At 45.0% G+C, this 21,060-nt stretch overlaps 1 protein-coding gene across 4 annotated transcripts in view; it reads right to left on the bottom strand.

Moving 5' to 3' along the window:
• ABHD17A (abhydrolase domain containing 17A, depalmitoylase) overlaps positions 1-5,257 on the bottom strand; it is a 29,176-nt gene extending 23,919 nt beyond the window's left edge. The window contains exon 1 of one of the 4 annotated variants that reach the window (XM_026681068.2): positions 4,959-5,257. The gene's annotated coding sequence lies outside the window, so the exon portion shown is untranslated. Of the gene's footprint in view, positions 1-4,644 lie in introns of all 4 variants that reach the window. The other 3 variants (XM_087952617.1, XM_026681067.2, XM_087952618.1) reach the window with 3 other exon arrangements.
• Between the last annotated feature and the right edge of the window lie 15,803 nt (positions 5,258-21,060).

The following is a 21,060-nucleotide window of genomic DNA, read 5'->3' as shown; positions in this document are numbered from 1 at the left end:
CTGGCACAGCTGATTATAGGAACAACTGATGGTCGGGAGGGGGAAAAAAATACCTTGAGGAGTGACTGGGCAAGGAAGAACCCAGTCAGCGATGTTGGGCATGTGCGCGATGTTGCACATGCACGATAAGGACTGACTGGGCGTGGAGGGGAGGGGAGGGCAGAGAGGGGCGGGGCCAGCCAGGGGAACGATTTGCCGGTTCTCCAAACTGCGCAAAATCATAACAACCGGTTCTATAGAACCAGTCTGAACCAATAGAATCCCACCCATGGCTATATGATCTTGAGATTCCTTGTGATTCTTATTCAGTGATAAGAAAGCAGCTTAGAGCAGTAGGAGTAACATAGGACTTGGAATACTCAACTGTTCACTGGCCCTTTAAAACATGCCTACCCATAAACTTTCACACAGAAATCAGCCTCATTAATAACCTTCTCAAAATGTTGATCATCCTACCTAACAAGAGAGCAAGGAGGGGGTTAACATGTACAAGTGTTCACTCATTCCTGATTTGCAGCCATTAATTTATCACACACATATGAATGATTAACCAAAACATTGATATGAACACGTCCATACAATTTCCGCTAATAGAAATATCATAAAGGAAAGGGGCTTTTTCTATGAAAGCTGAACACAATATAAGGTGGAAGATTAGATCACAACATTAACTGAACTTGCAGAAATGGCACCGTTGATTAGTTTAGTTGGGGGCGTGGAATAATAAAATACTTTTTTAAAAAAAACCAGGAACCCTTGTATGGATTTTTTGCTGAAAGAAGGAAAAATGAATGGATGATTATGGGATTTGAGAATTAAAATGAGGAGAAGAAGTTAAGGAAATGTTTAACATGACAATGACTACCGTATATGCCGGCGTATAAGACGACCCGGCGTATAAGACGACCCCCCAACATTTCCACTCAAAATATAGTTTGTTATATACTCGCCCCCTCTTCCGCACGCCTTCCACTTTTGCACTTTTTTTTTTTTTTTTGAGGCACTTTTGTCTACCGTGGAAGCGAATCCCGTGAAGCTGAAAGGAGCAGCCAGCCTTCTCCCAGCTCCAAAGGAAACGAGGCTCGCACCGCCCGGGCTCCGCTGAGGTATCCGTCTGGGGCTGTCAGGAGTTGTTACCGCTGGCGCGGCTCCAGTCCCGCGTTGCCTTGGGAAGGGAAAGGCAAAAAGGAAGAACCGCGGCGGCGCTTTGCAATGGCAGCAACGGCTCCTGGTTTTGCCTTTCCCTTCCCGAGGCAACGCGGGACTGGAGCCGCGCCAGCGGTAACAACTCCTGACAGCCCCAGCCGGATACCTCAGCGGAGCTCGGGCGGTGCGAGCCTCGTTTCCTTGGGAGCTGGGAGAAGGCTGGCTGCTCCTTTCGGCTTCACGGGATTCGTTTCCACGGTGCGCAAAAGTGCCTCAGCCGCAGTGCTTCCCAATTACTATTTGCCGGCGTATAAGACGACCCGGCATATAAGACGACCCCCCCAATTGGAGGCATCTTTTTCAGGGCAAAAAAGTCGTCTTATACGCCGGCAAATACGGTAGATAGAAGGGCAGAAGGCATTATTGTATGTTCTTCTCTTTTTTTCTTTTCGGTTTTCTTTTCTATTATTTTCTGTCTTTATTCTTGTTTGTGTTGTGTTAACATTGTGTTAACCAATAGAACAGCTTGCCTTCGGAAGTTGTGGCAGCTTCATCACTGGAGAGTTTCAAGAAGAGATTAGACTGCCATTTGTCAGAAATGGTGTAGGGTCTCCTGCTTGGGCAGGAGGTTGGACTAGATGATCTACAAGGTCCCTTCCAACTCTGTTAATCTCTTAACTCTGATAAATCTGTTGTGTGCTTTACAGCATTACATTGAAAATGTGGGTGTATATACAAAGCTGATCAGAACAAAATTGACCATATTGTATTTTCATCTTAGGGTTTAAATTAGAAGGAATTTATGGGGTGTGGAATCTCCAACCCAGATTAAATCTAGCTTAATCTAAATTTAGCAGACCTACAATAACCTTTGTTCTGGCAGCATTCACACCTCATGTAAAGAGACCCTATGCCTTGTTTACCTTTCGTGTAATGTCTTAAGTTAAAGACATTAAGTTGTATGATCCCAGCCAACAGCGGTTTTTTAAAATTTATTTACAGTATATCCCACTTTTATTATTTTAATAAATAACTCAAGGTAGCGAATATATCCAACACAACTTCCTCCTTCTATTTTCCTCACAACAACCACCCGTGTGGTGGGTTGGGCTAAGCAAGAGTGACTGGCCCAAAGTTACCTAGCCAGCTTTTATGAAGTAAAGCAAGTTTCATGGAAACTGTGAATCCAACCAGCCAGAGGCCAATCATATGAACATCATATAACCCAGGGTATGTTACTGTTACTTGTCTTAGAATTAGCAAGAGGCCGTCCAAGCCATCCTAAAGGTGCCTTTTCTAACTGAAAAAAGCTTCTTGGATGAGAAATGTTTTCAAAGAAAAAAAAATCAACAAAGTCCAGTTCCTTTTCGGGGAAAAAAAAACACTTTTGGGACAACCATGACCTGTATGATAATAAATCTCCATAAACATCAAGGCCTCCAGCTGAATTTCCTGTTCAGTGCCAGACTGATAATAAATCCAAATAATTAACATTTTGTTTTCACCACATTCAATACAGAAAAGTTTTCCACCCCTCTAATTCTATACTTGATTTGTTCCTAATGTGAGATTTTTATTTTTTTTACTTTTGACTTCTGACTGGGCCAAAGAGTAAGATATAAATGTAGAACCATCACAGTACTGCATCAATGTCCACTACAAACAATGATATCAAAATCATGACTCAGAGGTCATTATCAAAACTCTCTAATCAGGACTGGAAATAAATATTTCAAGGAAAAAGCCCTTATAATTTGGGTTTAGTATGATTCATTCAGAAAAAAGATTGATAGCACAAGCCTTGCAACAAGTACTTTGGCCTCCCAATCTGAACTTTATATGCCAGCATATGGAAACCACCAGTGTTTTCCTTGGCTTCCTTGACTTTTTGGTAAAGAAGAGAGAAAATTTGTCTTATGCTACAGCTACTAGGTTTATTAATCATCATGACGCCACTCTCATAGGCAAGACAGCTTGCAAATTTTACATCATGTCCATGATAAGCATATAATCATTTGCATGATGACGTCATGTGGCAGATCATTAATTCTTTCCAAAGACTTCTATGCAACCTTGATGGTGGTACAACCAACTCACAGAATATCCCTCCCCCAACTCCTATGAATAATGTAACTACACCTGTTCTTCACCCAGGCAGGATCCAATACACTCCTTCCTGATCACCTTGGTAACATTAATATTGATAACATTCTCAATCTTGGTAACATTAAGATGAGTGGACTTCAACTCCCAGAATTCCCCAGCCAGCATGGCTGGCTGGGGAATTCTGGGAGTTGAAGTCCACCTAATCTTAACCTGGCCAAGATTGAGAAATACCTAAAATTATCTACAATATTTTTTTTTTTAAAAAAAGGAGTAGGAGGACACTACCAATCTGCTTGCTTTGAAAAAAATAAAAATAACAATAGCAGCAGCAACTGAATTTCTGCAAGTGTTTGCAACTGTGAAGCTTCTACCTACAATCATGTAGCTTAAAATAAGGCTGCATCCACCCATCTCTCTTGCATCAGCTTCAGAGCCTCCAAAGCCAATCCAAACCCCACATTGCTTGTGCCATACTTATACCCAGCGGCCACACGAATATCATTAACAGAACACTACAGCTCCCCCTCAGCACTCCATGAGTCATTGGAAAGCAAAATGGACCCACAACACATTTTAACCAGTGGTCTTCTCCCTCTACACAAAGTCCCCAACCACCTCCCCTTCAGTTGCATACTCCAAAAGCCCCCCTCCACACATACTACCTTATCCTACCCATTATCTGCAGCCAGCACTACCTCTAAGAATGTCAAGCAGGCCTTTTGCTCTAGGGTACTTTCCAAGCGTGCCTAACTTTATCCCATTATCCCAAACTCTTCTTGCTGGGGATCATGGGCACTGTAGTTGAGATGCTTTGAAAAGGCTCGGGGGTGGGGGGGTGTCAATGCAGAAACCGCAAAATCCACCCCGTCAGTCAGTTAGAACCTACCATGAACAGCGATCAAGAGAGGTTTTCTCCCGAGTAAGCACCCCTGGCGTAAACCCCGCGCGTTTTCACGGTTAGCATGGTCAAGCGGACGCTCTCGCAAAACTGTTCGTGGCTGGAAACGGAGCCCAGTCCACGAAGGGTGGGAATTGTGGCAATCCGAGCGCAATTCTCTCCAACGGTCCGGATTGACAGCGAAAGATTCTTTACGGAAGGGACAAAACGAACGTGCGGAGAACGGAGGTCGTAGCGGCATATGACATCATCGGAGCTGTCACTACACACACACAAACATGTACACGAGAAATAACTAGGGTACTTTGGGGAGCCGGGCACCCCCAGATCTCCTCCCGAGCAGCCCTGCAAACACGCTCCCCAGCCAGCCACGGCAAGACCATCCCCCCCCACACTCCCTTTGGCGTAAATAAAGGCAAGAGGTCGGTCGTCAGCCCGGGAGAACCGAGTAACACACCTCCCCTTGCAAAAAGGGGGAGACCCAAAACACACACGCGAGCCCCGGACGTCAGATACCACCGCACCGGTCCGGAATACGGGAGAAATCCGCCCGGCAAGCGCTGAAGCCGCCGCCCGCCGCCCCGGCTCGATGCTCTCCAGGGATGGAGAGGCGGCGCGCATCCGCGCCCGGACGCCCCAAACTCTCCCTTTGCCAGCGTGGAAGGCAGCCAGCCAGCAAGGCAGGCAGACCCCGCGAGGCTCCTGAGCCTGCCGCCCCGTCCGTCCGTCCGTCCCGCCCGTAGTCACCCGCGCCTGCCCGCTGGTCCGCGGTTGCCAGCGGGGTTCCCCCGTCGCCTTGGGCGCGCACCGGCTCCTCGAAGGGCAGCTGGCGAGTCTCTCTCCCTTCGGCGGGCAGGTGGGCTGTCCTCCGTTCCCCTCTGCTGTTGGCCGACCCTCTCAGCCGCCAAGCCGTCGTCCGGCCCGGATCTGTTGTTTCCCGGCTCCCGCTTGGGTGCTCCAACCGGGCGCCCCTGCGCTCCGCATTACGCGTCGGGCCTGCAAGTTGGAACGAGCGGCCGCTGCTGCGCCGGGCCTCCCACCCTCTGGCGTCTCTGCCTCCTCCTCCTCCTCCCCCTCCTCCCGGGGAGGCGGATGTGACAGCGCGACGCCAGCGCTGGAAATGACGACACCCGGCCCGGGTGGGGCTTTGAGGAGGCAGAAATGGTGGGGAGGGTCTCCAGGGGAGACGAGGGGAGCTGAGATCGCTAAGCCGCGCTGAGCATGGGCGCCAGTCGGACGAGCAGGAAAAGGCGTCGGAGACCCTGTTGGTGTGGCTTGCAGAGCCATGGCTTAGAGCAGAGTTTCTCAAAATGGGGTCCCCACAGGACTTTTGGGTGGGGGGGGCTCCTCCGGGACTCACGACCCTCTCACGGGTCCGCGAAATCAAAACGATTTACCAGCTTACGTTGAAAAATAGCACCCCGTCATACAAGGGTGAGAAGCGGCAGCGAATGGGTCTACTTTCATTATTAATCTGGTAAATCTTGATGGAGGTAGCCCATACAAATGAAAGCTTTTGGGGGGCACTCCATATTTTTTTTTAAAAAAGTGGGAAGGGGTCCTGAGAGGAACAAAAAGAAGAAGAAAGCGCTGGGGGGGGGGGGAGAAAACATTGGTTTAGAAAATAACCACAACTGACTGACTTCAAATGCTCACAAGCAGTCGCGTTTTGGTTTAGCAGGATCTAAACATTGCAGTTTGTAAACAGCAAGTTCAGACAGAGGTTGTCTCTGCCCCTGAGATTAGGTATCATGTCTTAGTTAACTCACTATTTACATTCAGGCCTTAAAAGACATGCATCCTTCAAGGAGCCACTGCCAGATAACTAGGATTAAGCAGGAGTCAGGGGCTGTGTGTTCAGGGGCCACAACCAAACTTCATCTAAGCCCATCATTCAGACGTCCTGCAGCCTCTGTAGTTCAGTGTGTGTGGCACAAATCCTGGAAATGGAGTAATTTAAGACATCAGGTAGTCATGAATAAGTGCTGGTTGAACCCAGCCTCAGTTATCTAGATGCTTGAATCAAGGATCTTCAGCGTATTGAAATGCAAATTATCATCTCATTGCAGAATATATATATGGAGCTTCTCAGTCATCCAGGTCATAGTTGTCCCAAAGGTGCTTTTTCAAGAGGCAATTGGACTTCCTTCAGTGGTGGGATTCAAATAATTTAACAACCAGTTCTCTGCCCTAATGATTTCTTCCAACAACCAGTTCACCAAACTGCTCAGAAAGTTAACAACTGGTTCTCCCAAACTGGTGCAAACTGGCTGAATCCTACCACTGACTTCCTTGTTAACACCTTTGGGAGATCTCATTGCAGGTAATCATTGAGCAACATTCTGATTTTCTGCTGATCTGCTAACTTGCAGGAGTTGTTATGGTAGGGAAGGCAGGTACATGAAACTTGCCAGCCTTATGGCAAATGTTGGTCCTCTGTCAAAAAAATATCTGCCTTGCATTTCCTCTAACACCACGATTCAAGCTGAGAGAGCTACCTTTTCTTGCCGAGTGCCTGTTGCATGAGTCTGCCTTGGGTAAACTTCCTCCTTCCAACTGGACTTTTTCAAGGTCTGGGACAAAGTTCTCCTTCACACATGAAGCGTTTGAGGAAAACAGTTTTACTATGAGACTGAAACTGATATTAAATTCTTTGTGACAGACTTGTAGAAGTCATTGCGTTGGATTCTTCAGTGTTCTTTGAGTCATAGAGAAATGCACAAGATAACTGTTAAAGGATATTTACTCTTCTTTTTACAGTTCTTGGAAGTAAAATTTTCATGCTTCCATTTTTTGTTTAGAGGAAGGAAAAATGCACCAAAAGCTTGGTAACAGCGCTCTTTATATCCACTGCTTTCTGCAATGGATAAATGTGAAAGTTGCTGCCACAAGAAATATTGTTGACTGACTTAGATGAATTTGAAAGTGAAGGTAGAAAAATGCAGTCTTCGGATCCGGAGGATATATAGACTATAAAAGTACAGTATAAGATATAAGTCAGGCCTTGACTTAACACCATTTGTTTAGTGACCGTTCAAAGTTACAATAGCATTGAAAAAAGTGACTTGTCACTATTTTTCACACAACAGTTACAGCAGCTCTCTGGCTTTATTCACTTAACTGGTTTTCTTAACTGTAGCAAAAGAGATATAAAATCAGGTGCCTCGCTTAGCAACAGAAACTCTAATCCCAATTGTGGTTGTAAATTGCAGGTTACCTGTATATGCTGCTTCTAATAAATCTTAAAAGTTGAATTAGCTGATAAAAGTCATGAAGAACATCTCAAATCCAGTACCTCCCCTGGTGACTTCATGGGCATGTCTAGAATTACCTTGAGGTAAGATGGGCAGGCTATAATTTTTTATAAATAAATATGTGGAGGTTTTCTATAACACTGAAAGTAATTTGCTGTTGTCTTCTTCTAAATTGTTTTTTTTTAACTGCTCAGGTCAATCTTCCAGCTAAGAAGTAGGCGCGTCCTGTGCTGCTTCTGAGATCAGCAAACTTTGGCTACAGTGCTAACTGGACCTTGTTCAAGGGACAGGATCTATTGCATGATTTCCCCCCTCCCCCTATTTTTGAGAATAATGTGTTTGTGGAACAATTCCTACCTGTTTTTTATTCCATTATTTAATTACCACTACCTCCTAACAGCTTTGTTCCTTATGCCATCCGTCTTGTAAATTCGCAGCATTCTTCCCCCCCAAGTATATGTATACATTTGCACTATACTGTGATATTTCTATGATGTGTCATATGTCATATGCATAATGGTTATTCTTTGAGAGCTGAATACAATGAAATTTTGTTTTAATGTATGCTGATTAGTGTACATTTAAAGTGACAATAAAGTTTCTAATTCTATTCTATTCCTAATCCTAATCGTGTTGCATTTTCCCAGCCTACCTTCCCAGAGTGGGAAGCCAGGGTCTATTGAGGATCCAATTTATTAAGGAAGTACACCTGATGGAACCTAGAAGGACCTTCTCTGTAGTGGCTCCTTCCCTTCAGAACATCATTCATTGGGAAATAAGATTGGCCCCTCCTAGCTAGACTTTTTGGAAAGCCCTAAAAACATGGTTCTGTCGGGAGGCCTGCAGACCCAGGTTGCTTTGGAGCCAATCAAAGGGCTTATATGATTGCATTTGTCACAATCTCAAGCGGTGGGAGTTTCTGGGGTTTTTATTTTGTAGATATTTAAGTGCTGTACACAGGGGTGTGCTGCTGGGAGTTTGTGGGCGTTCGGGAAAGCCCCTAGCTAAGATTTTGTGCAGTTTGAAGAACCTCCAAATGTCTAGCCCGCCCCTCCCCACCCCTCCCCTCCCCGGAGTCTCCATGCGGCCCATTTTGGATGCAGGTAAGTGCAGGGTACATGCGGAGGCTCGGGGAGGGCAAAAAACGGGCCTCCTGGAAGTTCGGGAAGGCCGGAAATGGCTCTGTTTCCGGCTTCCAGGAAGCCTCCGGAGCCCAGGGAGGCCATTTTCTCCTTCCTGGAGTCTTGAGCAAAGCCTCCGGAGCCCGGGGAGGGCAAAAACACCCCTCCACTGTAATGCAGGAGGCCGACTAGGCCACGCCCACCATGGCCATGCCCACTGAGCTGCCAGGCAGAGGACCCTTTGCTAAAATTTTTGAAGCCCACCCCTGGCTGGATACCACCCTGAGTCACCGTGTGCGAGTTGGGTGGCCATATGAATCTATTTATGAAGTAAATAAATACACTTTTCAGCATATTCAAACTTGAATTGTATGCAGGTGCCAACCATTGTTGTTGTTTCTAAAAAATAAATAAAAAAAACACCACCTGCTTTTTGTTTTCCACTTTGAATATGGAGGCCTCTTGGTTAAAAGAGGTCGGTAGATCTTTACAGGCAAATAGCAGAGGATGAGATAAAAATAGAAGCCATATCAGGGGATTAGAAATCATAAAATCCTCCCCTTGTCTACAGAGCCGTATTCCATTCATTGTAGCATATATTTTTTTGTCAGGGACAAAGTCCTTTTGTCCTGAAGGAGGAAATATTTTCACTCACTTGGGATATTTCTCTGGGGTGAAAGAATGGCAAGTTCGATGAAAGGGAAATGAAGAACGCCAAACTCCGATCGTGTCAGATCCTGAGGGCTTGGATGTGTGCAAGATAAGTCTTCCATTGAGTGTGGCAATCAATCTCTCTCAAGGAATGTAAACATGTACTTGTGGACTCTGCAGCAGAAGATTCAAGGACGTGGCTTAGCTAAGATGTATTTACAGCAGAGATGTCCTGGCATTGCAAAACATACAGAATCTAGGGACTTTCCTGTAGTTTTATGCCAGCTCCAAGCTTTAAATTCTTTCCTGTTCTTACGGGAGTTAAAATAAAAGATTTTACTGCCTAGTGGTCAGCCTTGGGTGTTGAGAGCAGTTACACAGTGCTTTGGTAGCTGTCTGATCTAGCCAGAGACTCTTCTAACAGAAAAACCGGGGACCTTGGAGGTCTTCTAATCTAATCCAGCCCCCTGCACAGGTAGGAAACCCTATACTATTTCATACAAATGGTCCAATCTCTTCTTGAAAGCCTCCAGTGTTGGAGCACCCACAACTTCTGGAGCAAGTCGTTCCACTCAGTGGTGGGATTCAAATTTTTTTACTACTGGTTCTGTGGGCATGGCTTGGTGGGCGCTGCAGGGGAAGGATACTGTAAAATCTCCATTCTCTCCCCCATCCCACTAACCTGCTTTCCAGCTCCGTTCTCCTGTGCAGGGCAACAAATGACCCAGCCAATCAGCTGGGACTCGGGAGGCAAAGAAGAGATGGGGGCGGGGCCAGTCAGAAGTGGGATTCCGAACTACTCAAAATTTCCACTACTGGTTCTCCAGAACTGGTCAGAACCTGCTGAATAACCACCTCTGGTTCCACTGATCAATTGTTCTGTCAGGAAATTCCTCCTTCCTTCTAGGTTGGATCTCTCATCTAGCTGGCAGTTTCAGCCCTCACACCAACCTTCACAACTCTAGTGGGAGATGGTGACATCATGACTGAATGTACACACCCTGCAAACCCAAGTAATGTTGCATATATTTCTCTATTCACATAACACCCTTTGCCCAAAGAGCTACAGCTTAATATGTGATGGCCTGGTTCATAACATATGCCTTTACTTTACAATGTTGGGATTCCCACAGTATGCTGAATCACCAACCTCATCATAAGTCAGTTTGTTATGTGTAGTGAGTCATATAACATAGCAGTGCCAAGTACAAATGAAAATTATGTGCTAGTAAGTTGTTTTACCTCTTGGCAGCCACATAAAATTTCATGATGATATCTGCCTGACCTGGTTCTTCAGGTCTTCCCACAGTGCCCTCATCAGTGTACCTGAATTATGCTGGTTATCCTCTTCTCTTTCTTCCACCTTTCCAAGCACTGTAGACTTCTCCAGAGATTTTGGGTATTCACATATCAAAAGTGGGATCATTTGATCCTGGTCAATGAAAACTCCGCGTTGATTTGTTCAATGACCCATCGGCTTGTTTTCTTGGTTGTTCATGATGGTCTCAACAGCCTCCTCCCAACACCAAAATTTAAAAGCATCAATATTCTTCCTATCCTGCTCCTTCTGCTTTATCAGGGTTCAAAAGTGTGAAAAGAGAGCAGTTTTTTTTAAAAAAATTGAAAACGCAAATGAATAGTACTGAACCCGGTGAGCAGATTCCAGGTCAGTGTCTTGTCTGGGATAGTTCATGACAAAATGTCTTGTTAGACAGGATATCTCTTATGGCGGAGTTAAAGTGAGACCTGCCAGGCCTTGAACCAAGGATGCACATGAAAATGGACTGGGGTTTTGTTTCTTTGGCTGCGGCCACTGATTTGATTTTTTTGATCTCCTCCCTGTGGATTTCCCTTCTCTCTACCCACCAAATATCACCATCAGATTGCAAAATATCAGACAGGACTGGGGAAGGAAGAGGCAAGCTTTGACAGATGGCTACAATGGCAGATCTGCCCAGTCCTCCAAACTCACTCAGGTGTTTTACATTCATGCATTTAAAGTGAGCTTGACCAGCAATTGTGATCAGCTGATAATCAGGCTTCCTTTTAAGCAAGGGTTCGGCACTTATTCTAGACTAGTATTTCTCAGCCTTGACAAGTTTAAGATGGGTGGACTTCAACTCCCAGAATTTCTCAGCCAACATGCTGGGGAATGTTGAAAACTTTGGAGACTCGGGACAGGGAGAGCTAGCAATCTCTTTCTCTACTACACCACCTTTCTCTGTCTCCACCACCAGTTAAGGATCAAACTCAGAGATCTGGAGAGAGATCCACTATTTTGGCTTGTTGCTTGCTTAAAGGGGAAAGCACTGTTTAACACCAGAATAGCTAACAGGGAAGCTGCCTCAGAGAAATGGGGATATCTATTTAAAAGGACAGTCTGAGGTTGTGCCACGGTTAGGTTCATGCATGTGGGAAAAAGTTTCTGAAGTTGCTATTTCTATTACTGTATTTGCAATCACGTATCCCCCCCCCCCCAATAGAGATGGGCTTGTTAATTTTAAACAGAATGGGAAGTAATTTCTGGCAAAGTATAAGATATATGAGGTTGTCAAGGTACACTTAAGTAAAGTTAAACACTGACCTCTAATTTACCAGAATCTGCAGTCAGATTAATCTGATCGTACAGATGATTTAAATGCTGTTGGTAATACTCATATTTCCCCAGGAGGTGGCGCTAAAATTCCATTTCCATGGAAGCAGTAGGTTGAGACTCCACTATCCCACCATCCTTTTCCCGCGTGTTGCTTAAACACATCTACCAAATGTTGTAGGCAGGTGATTCATTACCTCTTTCTGTAACCACTCCCACTGTACAACTGCTCTTTCTATTAGAAAGTTTTCCCTTCCTTTAACCAGGATCTGCCTTCCCGTGACAACTTAATATATTGTTCCATACCCTGTACAGATAGTCCTCAACTCACAAAGGTTATAGTGACTATTCAAGTTACAAAGGCACTGAAAAAATGTGATTTATGGCTGTTTTTCACATGTCCATTTGCAGCATCCTCATGGTTATGTGATCAAAATTCAGACATTTGGCAACTGGCATGTATTTTTGACGATTGCAGGGCCTTTCGCAATCTTCTGACAAGCAAAGTCAATGGAGAAGACAGGTTCACTTAACCATTTTACTAACAACTGCAGTGGTTCACTTAACAACTGTAGCAAGAAAGATTGTAAAATGGAGCAAAATTCACTTAATTATTTTAATTAATTAAAATTTAATTAAAAACACCTTGCTTAGCAATGGAAATTTTGGGCTCAGTTGTGGTCGTAAGTCGAGGACTACTTGTACTCTGAAGACAAACAGGCCGCAGCATGCTTCTCTAGGACATTTTCAAGAGCTTGAAAAATGTTAACCATATTCTTGGTCAGTCTTCTGTTTGACATACTAATTTTCTTCACAATCTCTGAAGCCCTGAGTTCCAGTTCCACCAGTCTTCTCCTCTTCTGACCATTTTATTTCTCCTGTCTGCTTCTGGAAAAGCAATGACAAGAATTGGATCCTTTCTGAAGGCTGTATCCAACCTATGTATAATATATTAAATGTATTACTTTCCAGTATTTGGGACTTACACCTTTGTTGATGCAGTTTAAAATAGCATTTGCCCTTTTTCACAGCAGAGTTATCGTTTTGATTCATATTTAGCTGGCAATCTATTCTGAACTGAGTTCATTTTCAGATGGGCCCTTTCCAATAAATAACATGTAAAATAACTGCATGTATTCTTGGCATGCATCCTTGATTTTCTCTAGCTCCTGTGATTCTCCTGCCATCTGGTTGAACACTTGGTCCTCTCCCTACTGTTTTCCCAATTTTTCAGATGCTAATCTTGGGTCCCCAACTTGCCAACTAATTTCATTGTGTATTGTTGTCATCAAAACACTTTTGCAAGCTGTTGGACAGAGGAGAACGTTCTTGGAGCTCAGACAATCTTGGCTAAGTTACCAGGTGTCTTCCTTTTTCTAGAGAAATGGATCAAGTGTCTTCCTTTTTCTAGAGAAATAGATTATTTTTAAGAATTAGCTTCCCCAACAGCTAGGAAATAACCATCTCAAGAAAGGAAAACATCCTGCATTTCTCTAGAGAGCTGGTGGGACAGGATGCAGTCAGGGAGGGGGCGGGCGGCGCACTGGATAAACCTTGGCGGGGGTTGCCCCCACTTCTGTAACTGCAACAGCCACATAGTTCTGAACTGTTGAGTCTAATTGACTAAGATTTCCCATCCTGAATCAGAATATAACACAAATATGTTAATGAAGGGGTTGAAGACTTAAAAAGAGAGCATTTGAAGGGGCTTCGTGCTGCTTGAAATAGGCCCGACTTACTTTGGAAGGGAAAACAGGGTAGACAGCCAAACAGCAAAAACAATAGATTTGGGATTGAACTTTAGTAGTGTCAGGAACAAGCAATCCAAACCACAAGTGCATAGTCTCAAGCAGAAGGTTTATTGTTGGCCATTTGTGTTACAAAAATTTCACCAGACTCTCTGCCTTCCCCTGGGAATGGTCGGATACGGCTTCAGGGATTCTGGGGGAGGACAGGCCTGGACTACTTCCTGCAGTGCAAGGACTCTAAGCTTGGCCTCTTCTTAACGCCTCCATCCATTCTAGCTGGAGATTCCACCCCAAGTAGTATGGCTTGGCTTGCTTTCTCCAATGGGGTGCAAACCCTGGTATTAAGTCTCAGTGCAGAGGCCCTGAACAACCCCTCTCCATTCATGAAGCAGGGGGATTTTGTTCATCTCTTCCTGCATTGGGGGGGGGGTGGGGAGAATACACATCATGGAGAGAATTAGATGGAGATTGAGGTCACCCTGGGCAGAAAACCTATTTATAAAAGAAGAGGCAAGCAGACGCCATCCCCTGCAGAGCCCAAAATCCATGTTTTTTTTTTGTGCTCGTCGGGATATAGAGGGCTTCCCAGCGCATCTAATTGGCTACCAAAGACTTCGTTTGGCTCTGCCAAACAAAGGACAAGGTCCTCTGCCATATCTGAGGGTGGCAGTCTTGCTCAGTGGGCATAGGAGGGCTGATGCTTTAAGAGGGAAAGCAAGAGGGGCTGAGGATGAAACACTGCCTTTCAACACAGGCCGCCTAAATCGGAGGCCTTGTGGGAGGGCCCAGCCCTAGCAGCCATGCAGCTGGAAACCATGAATCGCTCATCCAAATAACCTCCCTGTAATTACATTCTGTTACTTAAACGAGGGTGAAGCCACCAAGGGCCTCGCAAGTTAGACACTGCCAACAAAGGAGTCACATGCACTCTGCACAAGCAACTCCAGGGAGATCTGCATCGACTACGGATTTGCAAAATTTTAAGATTTCTGAGAGAGGAGAGAAAAGGAAAGCTTTTGGGGTTCAGCCTCGGGCCTCGATTTGACAGGAAGGAAAGGCGGGTGTTGGTGGTGGAACTGCATCCAACCAGGGACCCAAATTGCTTGCAGGGAAGGGCAATGCACAGTGAAGAGGACATGTCAGCATTTTGAAGTCTCCGTTGAAACAGAAGCACACGGGGATTAGAAATTGATGGATGGAAGGGCTGTTTACTTTCACAGGTGACCTTGGGAAAATCTGAGGTCTGGATCTAGAGATCAAGACACACCGTTCGCTCCCTGCTTGCTGAAGAAATAATGTTCTCTCTGCTATTTCAAGTAGTCCTTGATTTAAGAGCACCAGTGAGATCAAAATTTCCATTGGTGGACCAAGACATTTGTTACTGTAAGTTCTGCCTAATTTGATGGCCTTTATTGCCACGTTGTTAAGCAAATCACTGCTGTTGTTAAGTGAATCGCACAGTTCACAGTTAAGCAAATCTGGCTTCCCCCATTGACTTTGCATATTGAAGATCAAAAATGCTAATCACACGATCCCCGGGATGCTGCAACTGTCACACATACTTGCCAATTGAGTAGTGCCCAAATTCTGATCACGTAATCATGGGGATGTTGCAGTAATCATAAATGCAAGAACCAGTTGTAAGTCATTTTTTCAATACTGTTGTAACTTCTAGCAGTTGCTAAACGACCTGGTTGTAAATTGAGGACTATTTGTATTTTCAAGATTAAGCTATTGAGGGGGCATGCATAAGTGCACCAACGTGCTGACTGTCCCTGTCCTATTGTTTCTTTTTTATTCGTATCCATTTCATGTATTCATAATCATGTTTATACTTACACCTGTTATCTAATACTTGCTTGACAAATAAATAAATAAATAAATAAAAATATGACCTGTTGAAGTAAGAGGTTCCATTTCAACAAAAAGATCACATCCATTCCCCACCATCCAGTCAGAGCTGAAGAAGCTTCTTGCATGAGAAGCGAAATGTCTTCAAAGAAAAAACAAGTCCAGTTGCCTTCTGAAAAAGCACCTTTAGGACAATCATGACCTGGATGACTGAGAACCTCTACAGACCTTTAGCTATATAATTTGGGATAAACACCCTTTGAATGGTGTGAGAGTAGGAATGGATTTCCAGAGGAAAAAAATTGCAGACTACAGGAACCAGGAACACTACTCAAATGACCCTGAGGACACAAATAAACCTTCAACAACCCTCTAAAAAGAATATAAATGACCAGCTGTCTGCAAGGAATATAAATCCTTCCATTCCCCACCATCCAGTCAGAGCTGAAGAAGCTTCTTGGAGGAGAAGCAAAATGTCTTCAAAGAGAGAACACGAAAGTCCAAAGAAAGCTAAACATTATAAAAAACAAAAATCTGAAAAAGTCTTCAAAAATAAATACAATATAGGTAGTCCTCGACTTACAATTGTTAAATTAGATTTGCCCCATTTTACGACCTACCTTGCCACAGTTGTTAAGCGAATCACTGCAGGTATTAAGTGATGAACACATCACTTAATAAGTGAATCATTCCCCAAAGTCGCAAAAGGTGACCACATGACTGTGGGTTACTGTGACCGTCATAAATACAGGCCAGTTGTCAAATGCTCAAATTCGGATCACGTGACCATGGGGATGCTGCAACAGGTTGTCCGAGGACCTGTTCGAAGTCACTTCTTTCAATCTCACTGTAACTTTGAACCGTCACTAAATGAATAGCTGTAAATCAAGGGCTATCTGTATTTTGCACATTGAATATTTGTCCTAGAAAAACTCTGGTTACAACTTATAAAAGCTTACGGCCTGTATTTGGTTTCATGTGTGTTGCATGTTGGACACACACAACATGGATGATGCTTTATCACACCACTGCGACTGCCAACTTGGTATTTCCTTACCATCGTCTGCAGACCCCAACAAAATGCAGTCTTTGTGTCAGAGTCTGGACCATCCCTAATTAACTTTATTTGGAATTTTAAATCTTGCTCTCCACATACTCTTAATAGGTTTGGTTCAGTGGCGGGTTTCCAAATATTTTCCTACTGGTTCTATGCATGCGCGCACAGGGCTCAAATCAGGGCTGGGATTCTACCAGTTCAGACCGGTTCTATAAAACTGGTTGTTATGATTCTATGCAGTTCGGAGAACTGGCAAATCGTGCCCCTGGCTGGCCCCTCCCCTCTTCTCCCTCCCCTCCCCTCTGTTTTCATCATGCATGCGCAACAATGCGCGCATGTCTGACATCACTGACTGTTTTTTTTCCCCTGCCCCGTCACTCCTTAAGGCAGGGGTGTCCAACCTTGGCAACTTTAAGACTTGTGGACTTCAACTCCCAGAATTCCTCAGCCAGCTTTGCTGGCTGAGGAATTCTGGGAGTTGAAGTCCACAAGTCTTAAAGTTGTCAAGGTTGGACACCCCTGCCTTAAGGTATTTCTTCCCCCTCCCACTCCCGACAATCAGCTGTTCCTATGATCAGCTGTGCCAGGATTCCCCTTGCTGTCTTACTGCTTCACCCAGGCGGCTTCCCTGAGGCCCAGGAAGGCAAAAAATGGACACACCCCTTCCATTTTTTGCCTTCTTGGGCCTCAGGGAAGCCTCCTGGGTGAAGCAGTAAGACAGCAAGGGGAAACCCCGCGCCCCTGCACTCCATTTTTTGCCTTCCAGGGCCCTAGGGATGCTTCCTGGGAGCAAAAATGCCCCCTAGGAGGCTTCCCTGAGGCCCAGAAGCCCCCAAAACGGAGCAGGGGGGTTGCTGTCGCCCCGGCTCCATTTTTTCCTTCCTGAGTTCCAGGAAAGCCTTCTGGGAGCAAAGATGCCCCCGGAAGCTTCCCTGAGGCCTAGAAGGCCCAAAAACCAGGGTGGGGGGTTGTTGCTGCAAAAAAAAGCTACACCCACCCAGTCACATAGCCATGCCCACCTAGCCATGCCCACCAAACCGGTTGTTCCCAAATTTGAATCCCACCCCTGCCTCAAATACCAACTCTGTCAATGCTGGTGAGCTGCCTGAGCTGTTTTTTTTTAAACTCAGCTGAGGCACAGCAATCCGCTCCACCACGCCAATCAGCTGAGGTAAAAAAACAAGGAAATATAGGTGAGGTAACGGCAGGTGCGGGTGGGCAGGGCCATTCAGAGGTAGTATTTGCTAGTATTCTCTGAACTGGTCCAAATTTCCACTACCGGTACGCCAGAACCAGTCCGAAACCGGCGGAATACCACCTCTGGTTTGGTTCTCCGCCAACAGGTTGGCTCTGCTATAAACAGAACCGAACAAAGGAGCAACTGAAGAAACTTCTTGGATGAGAAGCAAAATGTTTTCAAAGGGGAAAAGAAAACAAGAAAGTTCAATTGCCTTTTGGAAAAAGCACCTTTGGGACAACCATGACTGGGATGATTGAGAGTCTCCATAGAGAAAGGAGCAGGTGGAGTCTGATGCTTTCTTGATACCTGCTGAATGTGAGGCCAGTAATGGCCACCTGTAGGAGACCAAAGAAGCCTGTTCCGGGAAGGTTTGGTCCAAATAAAGCAAAGTTATTTCTTTGCCACCAAGAAAAAAATATAGAATCAAGTACTGTACTCAACTTACAACCTTTAGTTTAGTAACTGAAGTCACAACAGCACTGAAAAAAGTGATTTATGACCATTTTTTACACTTATAACCGTTGCAGCCTACCCATTTTCCACACTTATGACCACCGCAGCATCCCCATGGTCACATGATCAAAATTTGGGTGCTTGGCAACTTGACTCGTATTTATGGCGGTTGCAGTGTCCCAGGGTCGTGCTTTTTGCGACCTTCTGACAAGCAAAGCCAATGCAGAAGCTATTGAATGAGTAGAGTGTTTCACTTAACAGCTATGGCAAGAAGGGTGTTAAAATGGGGCAAAATTCCCTTAACAGCTGCCTCGCTTGGCAATGGAAATTGTGGGCTCGGTGGCGGTTGTAGGTTGAGGACTACCTGTAGATGTTTCCTTTACAACCCCTTGTAAAGTTTCTGGACACCACAGGCTCTTCCTTTCCGCTTGATGCTGTAGGAAGTTAGCACCCACCCCTGTCCTAGAAAAATGAAATATCCTAGGAAATATTAAAAAGGCAAAATATTTCCCCTAAAAAGAATAGAAACTCAGAAGCAGAAACTCACCTCAGAAGCAGAAACTCAGCCCCCCTCCACACCTGTGCTAATGGGCCATTACTCTGGCCTAGGCCAGCCTATTTTACATAACAAAGATCTCCAGGTACCGTAGTTATAGGAATTGCCCAAAGCCCTTTCATTACACCATTATCCAGCAAGGTTCAACCAAGCCTGGGACTCAGGACAGCCCCGGCATGGCCCCATGGGAGTCTGACAACCAATCCGAATACAAGCTCTAATTCAAATCCCAACAGAGGGCATAAAACCCAGGCACTTTCAGCATCTCAGCCCCTTCCTTCTTTGGAGCTCCAAGCCATGTGGTCCTGTCCACCATTAAACTATCTTTCCAAGCAGTCACCATGTTTCCAGTGTCTTTCTTCCCCCCTTGGAGCTGAACCCAGAAGGATAATTCTCCCAACAATGCCTTGCATTCTAGTAAGCTGAGAAACAGGTAAAGGAACAAGAAAATGAAATCCTTCAGCAGGTCATTTGGACGAACTGCATGGATGATGGGAGGGATATTTCATCCCATTCCAGGATAGTGGAAGGTCCAGCAATGAATACAGATTGTCCTCGACTTACAACCATTTGCTTAGTGACTGTTCCATGTTACAAGGGCACTGAAAAAAGTGACTTATAACCGTGTTTTACACTTACGACCATTGCAGCATTCCCCATGGTCATGTGATTTACATTTGGATACTTAACAAGTGGTTCATATTAATGACGGTTGCAGTGTCCCAGCTCATGACCACCTTTTGCGACCTTCTGACCAGCAAAGTCAATGGCGGAAGTCAGATTTACTTTCACAACCGTATTACTAATTTAACAACCGCAGCCATCCACTTCACAAATGTGGCAAGGAAAGTCATAAAATGGGGCTAAATTCACTTAATACATGTCTCACTTAGCAGTATACATTCTGGGCTTCACTGGCTGTTCAGTCGAGGCCTACCTGTTTGGTCTATTGAGCCTGCAAAAGATCCTATCTTGTTCTTTTTACATGGCATGTTTTCCTTACCAGTTAATCTTTCAACAGATCTCAAAATAAAGTGCTTTCCAATTTCCTTTAACAAATAAATAACAGAAACTCTCAGGGGGATGGAGCAGCACCGCCTTCTCCTTACGAGATAGCCAGGGGTGTGAGCGAATCTTGTCTTTCGTTGCCCCAATCTTCTCTTCAGCCATCTCCAGTGATCCTGGCTACTCATGAAGCTACACACCTGCCTCAGGAGGAAATGCCAGCCACAGAGGTTATTCTGACTGGAGAGCCAGGTTTCGCCGTGTTGAAAAGAAGCGCAATGGAAAACACGGGTTTGCAATATTGCCCTCCACCACTACCAAGGACAAAGTACAGGGAGTCCTCAACTTAAGACCAACCATTCAGTGACCCTTCAAAGTCTGACGGCAATGAGAGAATGGTGGTTATGGTGGACCAGTCAGTCCTTGGAGTTCTGGCCATTCCAGGTCCTCTGCAGTCATAAAGATCTGGGGGCTTGACAACACGTTTGTACTTGCAACAGGTTGCAAAGCACCCCATAATTACACGATCACCATTTGCAAACTTCCTCGTCATCTTTCCCACAAAATCATTGGGGAAGCCTACAGAGAAAGTTGCAAGTCACTGGAGAAGACTCCTTTGCCATGTTATGTTCTCCTGGCTTCTCTGCACTCATACTGTGCTGGCCACTCATGCACCCCTGCAACCCTTCCCTGACCCATGCAGCACCCTGCACTCCCTCCCCAACCTGCACAGCATTTCGCACACACCCTCCTTGACCTTTCCTAACTTCCTGCACACAGCCCTTGCTCCCTCCTTCTTGACAGCAGCCACTTACCTGCCTGCTGGCCTGACACTTGCAACTTCCTGCTGGCTTCCCCATTGATTTGGGTTGTGGAATGCTGGCAGGAAGTTGCCTTGTCTAAGAACCGTGTGATTCTGTTACCAATGGCAACCCCACTGCAAGAGATCACTATCGCTAAGTGATGTAGCAGTGCTTTATGACTTAGCAATGCTAAGTGCTTGTCACTTAGCAATGTAAATCCCTTGTCATAAATCAAGGACTACCTGTAAACTGAAAAACACTTCTGAGAAACTGGAAAGGACTTTGTCAAAAGAAATACTGTGAGAATAAGATCACACACTGAAGGATATTCCAGGAGTAGAAAATAGTTGAGAAATTACTAGGCAAATTTTGGCACATTAATTATATCCAGCTTCACTCCATTCTGTGTTTGCTCTCAATCCTACAAAGATCACAGCATGGATGCCACTGCAGCTCTCCGTCCCTTAAGCTGACTTTTCCTACATCTTTCCTAGGAATCCTCGCTGTGTTTTGAGATGAATTACACAATACTGTAGCAATTTCTCGGCTTTCAAATGAGACACAGGACACAGCACAAC

The sequence above is a fragment of the Notechis scutatus genome, chromosome 1 (assembly GCF_049901735.1).
Source record: "Notechis scutatus isolate UNSWTSFEM ecotype Mainland chromosome 1, rNotScu1.2, whole genome shotgun sequence".
Lineage (NCBI taxonomy): Eukaryota > Metazoa > Chordata > Lepidosauria > Squamata > Elapidae > Notechis > Notechis scutatus.
Note: the sequence above shows the minus strand (reverse complement) of the source record. Positions and strands in the feature narration are given on the sequence as shown.